Consider the following 13,449-nt stretch of genomic DNA (forward strand, 5'->3'; position numbering starts at 1 on the left):
GGATTACCCGCTCCCTCTGGGTGGAGGAAACACAATAAATCTACATGAGTCCACTCCTAGTTACCTTCACCAACTCAACAGTTCCCAACCTATCCTCCCCCACAGTTTGACACCACATATGTTTCAGCCAAAATGAAATGATCCATTGGCTCTACAAATCTGACTCCCACTGGGCCAAAATCATCCTTATCATTCTCGGGACGAGGCCTGAATTCTCATTGAAGAAATATTTGATCATCATACAGTTCTCTTTTGCCCAAATTATAATCTATAACAAACAAAATGGACTGCGTTTTGTAGACTTGACCATTTGCCAAAGTAAAAAAAAAAGCGTTTAGAAGGACTGCCAGGGCGAATTGAGTTATTGCACATCAAGGCAGGCCTTCCCTTACGGAAAAATTCAAATAAATTATAGAACGGCGCAAATAGGATCTCACTATCTCGTGCTTCACTCTGCCCACCTCCTTGTTCTATGATTATTTTGATCCAATTGGAAACGACAGGCTATATATTGGGTTAATTTTCAAAAAAGATTTGCTCCAAATATGCAGTAACCCGTTATTTGAATCTGAACCGAGAAAGATGAACCCGGAAACATAACGCCCGAGCGGAGTTTCCACATCCGGTTTTCAGCGGAAAATGAAGCTAGTTTACGCGGAACCACAGCATGTGTACTTTTTTTGTGACTAAGATTTCGCTAAGTGTCTAGAATGATTTTCCAATGCCTCGACACGCAGCGTCGAACTCAAAGCATTCCGTTTACATTTTCGGAATAAGCTAACCAGTTACCCACCTGGAAGTACTTTGCCGTAGGACCAACTTTTTTTTTCTAATTCCAAACTGTCGTATGGAAGGTTTAGGGGGACCTGCAAAATCAAGGTAGCTACAGTAATTGCTAACTAACGTTAGCTAGCTGAGCTACTCTATTTGATCTGAGCCACTAGTCTTATGACAAACAATAGGCAACTCCATGTACAGATAATTCATGTATTTCAATCAATGCGCCCTTGCAAGTGGCATATTTGCCGTCAATATAGACTTCAATACATAGTTGGCTAGCAAGATGATTTGGCTACTTGGTGGTACTCACTATTCGTTTATGTTGTGTGCCAAGTCTCATTGGATCTAACATTACTGCAGTGAGATGCAAGTTAGGATTGTCAGGTAGCCTGAGGCTAGTTTTATAAACTGTGTGGGGGTAATTCAGGACACAAAGCACCCATTAGGTGTTGTGGTGTAATAAACATTCATTTTTACATGCAGACATAGGGAAGTAGTGTGGGTGGACTCCCTTGGTCAGTTGGTATAGGCCTGACGTTACACTTGGAATCACCACTATCTAATATTACAGAACGTATTTCCTCAGAATATTCCCATTCTCACTTTGATTTATAGGCTTAAGGAGATAGGCCTGGTCAGCTACTTGGAAATTACTAGGTCTAGCCAAACTATATTTAAGTTGACCCTGGGTGTCACCCAGATAGCTAGTTTAGTTGGTGTGAGATGGATGTAGATATAAAGCCAGAGGAGGAGGAGGTGGGGATATCCCCAGCTGTCATTTGGTCTGACACTTTTGATGCAGGTTATTCATGTGCCGAAAATAGATATGACACAGCAAAACAACGTCTTATTTGTAATCGGTTAGAAGATACAAAATCAAATGATAGCGAGATTAAAATGAAATCAACAAAAGTTGGTGCGCCACTTCAAACAGCTGTAAATGTGGGTGGTATAGGTGTTGTTCGTGTTCACACAGAACAGGATAGCCCAAGCACCTCTGTAGGGAATGTAATCAAAGAGGAGCCATGTTTTTACATGTCACCCAGTGATATTCAGATTGGAAAAGTATGTACCTTGTCTCGGTCTGTCCTGGTCAGCAACATTAAACAGGCAAATGTGATGTCCTTTGCAGAGAAAGTGGTGAAAAACTGCTACCCCTTGTGTAAAGAAATAGGTGTGGAATTTGATGTGAGATCCAAACCACTATCCAAAACAAAACTTGACTCACAGTTACTGACTAATGGTGTAATGTATGAGGTTCATAAGTTTGCAAAAAATACAAAAAGGAGTTATACGTATACTGTCTATAATATTCTGAAATATAATTTTAATGTATGTTTTCAAAATCAGAAACGCTGTCAAAATGCCATACATATTGCATCTAAACTGAAACGAATGGCCAAACGGAACCATGTCGCAAATAAAGACTTTTCAAAAAAAGTGTTTATAATACCGCTTGTGACTAGACAAAACAAGAAAAAAGAAGCTACTCCACCTGCAAGATTCTCAAAAAGACAATTGGATTTGAAAGGGATACAAGAGGCAAATGATACAGAGGAGAAGAGGAACTGTCAGAAGATGGTTAGCAAGACCGGTTTGAAAAATATGATCGCTGATGCAAGGACTGTATGGTCTCTGCATGATGAAGAGATCATCTCTATCGAAACAGCTGAAACTGTCAAGCTTGGCCAAGATAATGGACCCACTGACTTCTGCTTAAAGGAGTCTGATGTTCACTCTGGGGTCACAGAGCAAACCCCATGCCCAGAGAACTACCAAGTTGACATTTGCAGGAAAATGATCAATGAAATTGTTACGAGTGGTGAAATGCAACAGATGAGATGGATTTTTGTACCTTTTTCAAACTGTTTTGGTGTTGGGACTGGTTCGGAAAAGAAATTTCAACAAATCCTTGCTGAATACAGATCAGACATCCTACCACTGGTAGTTGAGAAACATTGTGGCTTTAGTTCCACTGAAAAGACAATGATGTGCCTTGTAAGTCAGCTCTTCTGTGGCTTACATTTGATTGATGGCTTAGCTCACCAGGCAAAAACAACTCTTCTACTTTGGGAAAATATGATTTTAGGAGATAAAGAAGTAGGAGTCCATAGCTCCCCTAACATTGGGACAACAGAGTTGGAGTCTGGAACAGTGCGTTTGGTGAGTTCTGTGAGTGATGCTGTGCAAGAGCTTGGATGGGCAGAGGACGGTCAGCTTGTTCCGTTCGAAAGCTTTTTGACCAGCAAAAAAGAATTTGATGAAGTTCCTTTGTCTCTATCCATTGGACACAGAATTGATGGTCTGTTTCATAATTCTGCTGGAGTGTGTAGCATCCATGATGATTTGGTTGAGTTTACCAGTACGTACGGAGCTGAGAGTAGTTTGCTTGCTGCAGTTGTTGCTGATTTGGAGGTTCAACAGTTCAAGGCCGGATGCAGAGCTCTGGGTCTGGTTTCCAAGCTTATCATTGATCCTCTCTGGAGAGCCTTAACTTTGAAGGGAAACGTGTTGGAGATGGAAGAAAGATACCAAACCCTTGTTACCAAACTCAAGGAATGGCAGGAAGATGGGAGAGACCTTGTTAAAAGAAATGCATGCTTGTTTGATGACATTGATGTACCCAAGAACCTTGTGTTTGACAGGCTTACCATGTGGACCGACACAGACTTTTTTGAGTTGACTGTTCAGATTGTTGAGTTGATCCTAGCCAGTTTTCTGAAGGTATGTTCTATGATGCTTCCAGTCGAACCAGAGCTCCTGTCAAAGAAAAATGATCGATTCAGGAAGGATTTGGCAATATTAGATCAATTGCAAAAAGCTAAGTCAAATGCAGTCAGTATTGCCATTGAAGGCATGGACATGTGCAAGAAGAATCACACTTGGGAATGGCTGTCCTTTTTGGATGAACCAAAAATAGTGTCAATGAGGAAAACATTCCAGACAGTGTAGGCAAAGGAAGAAGAAAAGCTCTCTGCCACACCTGCAGAAGAATGGAAATGGTAAAGGAATAGACATGAGACAGGATATGTATTTTTTAATTTTAATTTATCTATTTACTAATGAACCACAGTACAGAACCTTTTAATAGCATGGCATCTTTCAAAAAATGCATGGAATGTGCTATTTTTTTCTAGCACCTTAGCTTTTGTGTTTAGACTGGTGAAAGATAAACAGCAATGCAACCTCAGATGAGTTCAGACAAGTAGATACAAGTATAATATAGTTACATTATATACCTATTTTGTGGTATACTGTATAGCCTAAATATGTTCAAACGTGGTGTCAGTAAATGTTGAATGTCGAATAACGCTTATCCATTTTGTACCACATGTGAATGGTTCCATGTGCTTACCTGTTTTTATATTGTTTGAAATCCAATGTAGAGGTTTTTCAGGAAGTGTGCTGTCAGGAAAAGTGTAGAGGCAATAGTTGAATTTGCAGATTCCCTTGGCCTTCTATTCCCTTTTGATGCCTGGTCATGTTTATGAAAAAAAGAACATGATCATTTTGAAATGAGACCAGTCGTTATTTTAGTGTTATTAGCTGATTTCTGGACCATTTTCCCCTCACTTTTTGTATGACCATTGAATTGCCTACTTGAATGGTCAACTTAAATAGAAACAAGATGGAGAGCAAGGCTCTGAAAGTTGTCAACTTTTCCACTGTCAAAATGAGTCATGCTTTGTTTTAATTGTTTTTAAATACATTTTTAAATCATATTTTCGTTATCCATTTTTGAGAGCCTGTTTTATCTCTATATTTTTGTTGGAGATCAAGATGTTTTCATTAGGACAAATGCACACTGGACTGCAGTGCTTTTCTATCTGCTGCAGCATTCAACCTTCCACATTACTGTAGACTTCAGGAAGAACATGCTTTTAGATATAAACATCAAATAATTAGCATAAGGTGAGAGCTTCATTCACTTCGAAAACTATTCACTGTTTCAATTAAGTAGCTATTTAGTTTCTTCTGTTTTTTGTTTTGTTTACTATGACAATGCATTCTGTCTTTCTGCAGGCCGAGTTCCAGGTTTGTGATGTCCACCATGAGAGATTCTTATTGAAGTTTAACCAGTGACTGTGTGTACCAGTGTTTCCTCTGGAAATGTTGTTAGCTGTGGGGGAAAACTTAGCAGGGGTGGGGGGGTCCCCCTTTTTTTGTGTGTTCTGGGGACCTCCCTGTAAAACTTAATATGTATAAGTACTCTGAACCTAGGTTCTGGTGACTTTTTAAAAGGAAAAAACTCAAAGGGAGAGGGACAAAGAGCATCTACTTTCACATTTAAATGTTCTTACTCGTTTCATTGCAGAGAAGTCCCTCTCACAATTAACGGAAGACACTGGTATAGTCAGTGTGATTGCTGCTATCTGGCTTTGGCAGGGGTAGAGTTGCCCCCACTCATCAAACTGTGAGGCCAGCTTTGTCATTGCTGTCAGCTTGTCCAACCTCTGAAATACATGAAAAACTAAGATATGTACACATTAAACAAGAGCCAACAGAGTGGTAGTTCAACAGGAAAAAGTGTTGGGCAACACTGGCCTGAAATATTCTCATCAAAAGATTGTCACACTCATGCCATACCTTGAATGCTTCAACTAGCACATGTTGCTTGTAAAAGAGGGCCACTCTTGCAGCAAGAACTGCCTGGAGAGGAGGGTCAGGTTAACCTCTCTTGGGTATGTGGGACGTGACCGTCCCACCCGCGGTACACACTATCAACAGCCAGTGAAATAGCAGGGCGGCAAATTCAAAACAACAAAAATCTCATAATTCAAATTTCTCAAACACACAAGTATTATACACCATTTTAAAGATCCTCCTTAATCCAACCACAGTGTCCGATTTCAAAAAGGCTTTACGGCGAAAGCATAAAATTAGATTATGTTAGGACAGCGCCTAAACAAGAAAAACCACACAGCCATTTTCCAAGCAAGGAGAGGCGTCACAAAAACCAGAAATACAGCTAAAATTCATCACTAACCTTTGATGATCTTCATCAGATGACACTCCCAGGACTCAGTGTTACAAAATACATGTATATTTTGTTCGATAAAGTTCATATTTATATCCATAAACCGCATTTTACATTGGCGCGTGATGTTCAGAAAATGTATTCCCACCAAACCTCCGGTGAATGAGCACATCAATTTACAAAAATACTCATCATAAACGTTGATAAAATTTACAACAGTTATTGAAAGAATTATAGATACACTTCTCCTTAATGTAACCGCTGTGTCAGATTTTAAAATAGCTTTACGGCGAAAGCACATTTTTCAGTATTCTGAGTACAGAGCTCAGCCATCAAAGCAAGCTATACAGTTACCCGCCAAGTTCTGGAGTCAATAAACTCAGAATTAGTATTATAAATATTCCCTTACCTTTGCTGATCTTCGTTGGAATGCACTCCCAGGACTCCCACTTCCACAAGAAATGTTATTTTTGTTCGAAAAACTCCATATTTATGTCCAAATACCTCCTTTTGTTCACGCGTTCAGATCACAAATCCAAAGGCATAACGCGTGAGTGTAAAACCAGAGACGAAAAGTCAAATGGTTCCATTACCGTTCGTAGAAACATGTCAAACGATGTTTACAATCAATCCTTTGGGTCTTTTTAACATAAAACGTTGATAATATTCCAACCGGACAATAGCGTATTCATTACAGAGGAAAAAGAAGGAAGGGCGTGCTTGCCTGCCTGCGCAGTAAACAACTCACTGGTCCCAGGCAGTCCACTGATTGACTGAGCTCCTATTCTCTGCCCAGTAACAGTAGACGCATGAAACAAGTTTCTAAAGACTGTTGACAGCCAATGGAAGCCTTAGGAAGTGCAAAATGACCCCACAGACACTGTAGTTTCGATATGGATTAGATAGAAAAACTACAAGTCACTTCCTGGTTGGATTTCTTTCTCAGGTTTTTGCCTGCCATATGAGTTCTGTTATACTCACAGACATCATTCAAACAGTTTTAGAAACTTCAGAGTTTTATCTATCCAAATCTACTAATAATATGCATATCCTATCTTCCGGGCTCGAGAAGCAGGCAGTTTAATTTGGGCACGTTATTCATCTGAATTTCTGAATACTGCCCCCTACCCTAGAGAAGTTAAAGGTGTTTATTCTGCATTACGAAATCCTTGTCGACCCACTGTGCTGTCAGACTCAGCATGCTCATGAGGCTAACATCGCTGGTCCAAATGTCATTCGTGAAGCTAATAGCAGTGACGCCCATAGCAAGTAGCTCATGGATGTGCGTTTCAACAATACTGTGTAACTCCGGTAGGGCAACATCTGAAAAATAGCGCCTACTTGGTAGTGTGTACCGGGGCTCGAGGTGCTCGAACCAGTTCGGCAAAAGCCAACATCATCCATGACAGAGAACGGTTGATGGTCAAGGGCAATGAATTCCATTATCTTGGCGTGAATGGATTTCGCCTTTAAGTTGTCTCGCTGGAATTTTCTTAGTCTTTCAAATGACTGCTTGACTTGAACATGTTTAGTTGTTGGAAGTGTGCGCTTAGTTTTGTTATGCTTTTGTTCTAAGTAGGGGGGTGATGCACTTTCCAATGAGTAATTAGATCTGGTATTGAAAGATTTCACTTTCTCCCCTCCTCGGGAAATAATAGCAGCACAAATGTTGCATATGGCCTTTTTGTTATCTTCCTTTAAAACTTCAAAATAGATCCACACAGCTGACGTTGTGGGCTTGGTTAGGAATGCTGTGTTGCATGTGTAGTGCTGTATTTTTCGTGGCGTCATTACGTCATCTACATACGTTATATAGGTACAGTGGGGGGAAAAAGTATTTGATCCCCTGCTGATTTTGTACGTTTGCCCACTGACAAAGAAAGGATCAGTCTATAATTTTAATGGTAGTTTTATTTGAACAGTGAGAGACAGAATAACAACAAAAATATCCAGAAAAACACATGTCAAAAATGTTATAAATTGATTTTCATTTTAATGAGGGAATTAAGTATTTGACCCCCTCTCAATCAGAAAGATTTCTGGCTCCAAGGTGTCTTTTATACAGGTAACAAGCTGAGATTAGGAGCACACTCTTAAAGGGAGTGCTCCTAACCGCAGCTTGTTAACTGTAAAAAAGACACCTGTCCACAGAAGCAATCAATCAATCAGATTCCAAACTCTCCACCATGGCCAAGACCAAAGAGCTCTCCAAGGATGTCAGGGACAAGATTGTAGACCTACACAAGGCTGGAATGGGCTACAAGACCATCGCCAAGCAGCTTGGTGAGAAGGTGACAACATTTGGTGTGATTTTTTTCGCAAATGGAAGAAACACAAAAGAACTGTCAATATCCCTCGGCCTGGGGCTCCATGCAAGATCTCACCTCGTGGAGTTGCAATGATCATGAGAACGGTGAGGAATCAGCCCAGAACTACACGGGAGGATCTTGTCAATGATCTCAAGGCAGCTGGGACCATAGTCACCAACAAAACAATTGGTAACACACTACGCCGTGAAGGACTAAATCCTGCAGCGCCCGCAAGGTCCCCCTGCTCAAGAAAGCACATATACATGCCCGTCCGAAGTTTGCCAATGAACATCTGAATGATTCAGAGGACAACTGGGTGAAAGTGTTGTGGTCAGATGAGACCAATATGGAGCTCTTTGACATCAACTCAACTCGCTGTGTTTGGAGGAGGAGGAATGCTGCCTCTGACCCCAAGAACACCATCTCCACCGTCAAACATGGAGGTGGAAACATTATGCTTTGGGGGTGTTTTTCTGCTAAGGGGACAGGACAACTTCACCGCATCAAAAGGACGATGGACGGGGCCATGTACCGTCAAATCTTGGGTGAGAACCTCCTTCCCTCAGCCAGGGCATTGAAAATGGGTCGTGGATGGGTATTCCAGCATGACAATGACCCAAAACATACGGCCAAGGCAACAAAGGAGTGGCTCAAGAAGAAGCACATTAAGGTCCTGGAGTGGCCAAGCCAGTCTCCAGACCTTAATCCCATAGAAAATCTGTGGAGGGAGCTGAAGGTTCGAGTTGCCAAACGTCAACCTCGAAACCTTAATGACTTGGAGAAGATCTGCAAAGAGGAGTGGGACAAAATCCCTCCTGAGATGTGTGCAAACCTGGTGGCCAACTACAAGAAACGTCTGACCTCTGTGATTGCCAACAAGGGTTTTGCCACCAAGTACTAAGTCATGTTTTGCAGAGGGGTCAAATACTTATTTCCCTCATTAAATGCAAATCATTTTATAACATTTTTGACATGCGCTTGTCTGGATTTTTTTCTTATTCTGTCTCTCACTGTTCAAATAAACCTACTATTAAAACTATAGACTGATCATTTCTTTGTAAGTGGGCAAACGTACACAATCAGCAGTGGATCAAATACTTTTTTCCCCCACTGTACCCACGTCAGCTTTGACATCAATTTTGCACATTGGCGTTAAACTAGACATCGGGCCGATGTTGGCATTTGTAGCTAATATCGGCCAATTCCGATATGCTTACCGATATACCGTGCATCCCTAGAAATAATAGAAAAGTGAAACATGTAATAATAGATACACAATGAGTAACGATAGCATGGCTATATACAAGGGGTACCAGTACCAAGTTGATGTGCAGGGATATGAGGTAATTGAGGTATATACTGTATGTACATATAACTAGGAATAAAGTGACCGATAGTAAACAGTAGCAGCAGCGTATGTGATGAGTTAAAAAAAAGTAAGTTCAGGTAGCTATTTGGTTAACTATTTAACGAACTATTTAGCTTATGGCTTGGGGGTAGAAGCTGTTCAGGGTCCTGTTGGTTTCAGAATTAGTGCATCAGTACCGCTTGCCGTGCGGTAGCAGAGAGAACAGTCTATGACTTGGGTGGTTGGAATCTTTCTCTGACACCACCTGGTATAGAGGTCCTGGTATGGAGCTCGGGCCTAGTGATGTACTGGGCTGTCTGCAGTACCCTAGTGCCTTGCAGTGCCGTACCAAGCAGTGATGAAGCCAGTCATGCTGTTCTCAATGATCAGTCAAGACTGCATGTAGTATTTTTACCTCTACAGTGTAGAGTCAACCATGTGGTGATATGAAACATTCCACATTGTTCCTCTGATTTATGTATCACTGGTGGGGAGACAGTTTCTGGATCAAAATATATGCAAGTAATGCTGTGACTTGGGATTTGATATCTTTTTACAATGATTAACACTGTCACTAGGCCGGGATGAAGTGGATATTCATATCCTCTCATTACTGGAGGTCAATGAGGTATTCATTTTATTTTATTAATTTGCTTGATCTAATAATTTCATACATGTGTATTCACAGGTGATGCGTGTGCTTCTCTTTCAACTTGATGCATGTTATTTGAATCTGGGTGTACAACAGCTCTTTTCAGGGTCCAGTTTGTGATCCTCAAAAATGTATTAGTAGTGTCTTTTTTGTTGTGAGTTCCACTTATTTTTTTGTACTGTCTACTAACTTTCCTGCCGGTTTGAATATTCATGAAACATGATCATCTTTGGCTCTGCTCCTTATGTTTATTCACAGATCCTCTGCTTGAAACAATTACGGGATGTGAAGTCTGATTCTGTTCTCAACTTGTTGACCTGCCCTGAGGATGTTGAACACCACTGTTACACCTTCAGCCATTTATTTTTTTCCTGTCAGTCGATGGGCTGACTGACCTCAAGGCGCAGAAGGTGTTTTAAGGTTTGTCGTCAGACACAAATTATTCAGAGTCTGTTGTGAAAGACAAAGATATCCAGTCATTTCTAATTATTTATAATGTATGACAATAGTAGTTAAACACGACTCGAGAAATTATTGAATTACATATTCCTTGGCGGCAGTCAGCCTAGAGGTTTGAAATATGAATCAGTTACTGAAGGGTGTCTAGTGTCATTTCCCAGCTGACCTCTGTGTACTAGTGTTGTGCCTTTTAGCTGGGCACATATGGGCCCTAAAATGTTCCATGGGCCCTAAAATGTTCCATGTGTGGTGTTCTGCGGCTGACCTGGTGCCTCTGCACGTGTGTTTTGGGGGGTTGGGAAAGGCTAAAGACAAAGTTCAATTTCTGGAAAAAAGGACAAAGCATTATCCTGTTGTATTTTAGGTATAGGAGGAGGTCTGGTCATCTAGTCTGGTGCAGTGGGGTGTTCCAGGTCCGCAACACTTGAGGAGAAAACTTCTTAATCATGATAAGGTATGGTAAACTTGTGACTGTACGTGTCATAGTCACTGTGTGGACCTCTATGAATCATTACTTAGCTAGGGACAGTTAGCTGCTTGCACATACAATAAATATTTATACAACTTTCTACAAAATTGGCTTGCCACTGTAAATGCTCAAAAACATGATGGTTCTTATCACACCGAAAGCGCACTTGATGATTAAATTATTTGTGTTGCTCCTTCCTTCACAGGTCCTCTGCTTGCCATACTAGAGGGACATAGTCTGTTTCTATCCTCAACTTGCGGACCTGCCCTGAGGATGTTTTACACCACTGTTGCGCCTTCAGCCATGTTGATTTCCGACTGGTTGTCTTTGGACTACATGCCATGGGCTGACTGACCTGAACCTTTACCAGAACAGAAATACAATGTTCATCAGACTTTCCTCACATTGGATTACTCTCTGATTAGTTATGAGGTCACAGGAAATGGACTCATTACTCATAAATCATTGCAGCTCACTTGACTGCTTCTGACTGTGGGTAGCAGAGCTCTCTGGTGTTTCACTATTTGAAATTAAACAACAAAAATGTAAATGACCATTGTTTTACACTTCCGACATATCGCGGCAGTAAGAGTAGTATTCTACCCGACTCATATAAACAATATCCTTGAGTGTTTCGTTGATGAATGTATCTTTATAAGATTGTATTCCTTTTTTACCTGTAAAAAACCTGTAGACATGCATGACCCTGTAAATATTTTCAAGGAACATAAATCTCACTACTTGGTATTTTTATATGGGGATTGTGAGAAATATATTTGTAATGTACTTTTGTATGTTAATGGTAAATCAAAATAGTTTTAATTGGACTAGTCCATAAGATTTTTGTTAGGATTTGTTTGTCTTCACCAACTGTTCTTAATTATGCAACCTTTTTTGTCCAATTATCTCCACGTAATACAGCCATCTTTTCCATTCTTGGTTATCTGCCTCTGTAGCCTTTATCTAAACTTTCATTTTTTTGTATTACTTTATTCTTTTTTATTGCTACTGTCTTCACATGGAGATGTTAGTTATGGGTTGATGATTCCAATTTGGCAACAGGTGCTTGGATAGTTGGGATTAAATAAGTATTGTTACGGTAATAAAAAATGTAAATATCGGTCCCACTTTAAACCAAGTACAAGTACTACATTCACAAATCATCTATAAGTGTTTGTCGTACTCTATGAAGGGTTACATACCCATTGCCACTGTAGAGTGAATTGCCAAATGTGACATAACTCAATATGTATGTTCACACACCATTTGTAGAGTATGACATATGGTTATAGACTATTTGTGAAGTATTTATGTAGTGTTTATGAAGCCTTTATGAATGCTATTTAATGCCTTTATAAGTTGTACTCAAAATTATAAATACTAGTATTATTAATAGACTTATATTTGTTTGGGGTGTTAAGTGAGCTAGCAAGTGTATTATGGCATTTAGGTGTTATGGATAATAGCTCTGGAGGAGAGGTCGAGCCAAAACAAAGTAAACACTGTTGCCTCCAGTACGATAGGTGGCGATATTGCACTGTTTATCTTGACTGCAAAACAAAGAAGCAGATGCAAATGTCCAATCTGGAGTATCATGGGTCATGCACTGCATACGTGGAGTGTCTGAAAGTGGGCGTGTCAACAGAAGTGGGTGTATGGAAAGCGAATCAGCTAATTGGGCAGATTTGTTGCCACTTGACCATTTTGTGTGTGGGCTGCACGACAAGTAGATTGTTGAAAACCGTAGCATTTTAGCTAACCTTAATACCGTCATTCTCCTAACCTGCCACGTTAATTATCCAAACCTGCTACGCATTTTAGCTAAGCCTAACACCTTTCCTAACCTTAACCTCATTCTACTAACATGCCACGTTAATTATCCTAACCTGCTACCTTCTTCTTTGGGATTTGGTTGGCGGATCGCATCCAACTTCGTAGTAAATCCTCGCAATCCCAAGTACTCCTCTGCCGCTGCCACCACAACCAGTATTTTCTGTGACTTTCGATCCATTTCTGCAGTACAATTGACAACCATGGCTATAAATGCTAAAAGACCACCTTACTGAAGCACATATTCTTCCCATCACTCTTTCTCGGTCTCTGCCTACTCACAGGAATCCTCTCAGGATCCCTCACCCTGTACCCATCTTCCACTACCACTCTCTTCACTGCTTTGGCATACAACACTTTCTGTACTACTCTAGGCCATCATTGTAAATAAGAATTGGTTCTTAACTGATTTGCCTAGTTAACTAAAGGTTAAATACATAACCCTGGCAACCTCAATCTGCCTTTCTCTCACTAGACACCTCCGATCTCCAGCCCCATGGGCACCCCCACAACTAACATGCATAACTTTTTCCACCGATACCACACATTCCATCGTCTTATACCCTCCTGCACACTTCTCACATCTAGGCATCTCCCTCACTGCTGCAACATGCCCATAAACTT

General features: G+C 40.6%; 1 long non-coding RNA gene across 2 annotated transcripts; it reads left to right on the forward strand.

The window, feature by feature from the left end:
* The first annotated feature begins 628 nt into the window (after nucleotides 1–628).
* Nucleotides 629–12,392, forward strand: LOC123730735 (uncharacterized). 2 transcript variants are annotated; one of them, XR_006762137.2, is made up of 4 exons: nucleotides 629–879; nucleotides 10,326–10,487; nucleotides 10,891–10,980; nucleotides 11,201–12,392. It is a non-coding gene; the product is annotated as an uncharacterized LOC123730735 (long non-coding RNA). The 2 variants fall into 2 exon arrangements; XR_014382801.1 differs by lacking the exon at nucleotides 629–879 and adding an exon at nucleotides 886–4,692.
* Nucleotides 12,393–13,449: the final 1,057 nt, after the last annotated feature.

The sequence above is a fragment of the Salmo salar genome, chromosome 26, assembly GCF_965601325.2.
Source record: "Salmo salar chromosome 26, fSalSal1, whole genome shotgun sequence".
Lineage (NCBI taxonomy): Eukaryota > Metazoa > Chordata > Actinopteri > Salmoniformes > Salmonidae > Salmo > Salmo salar.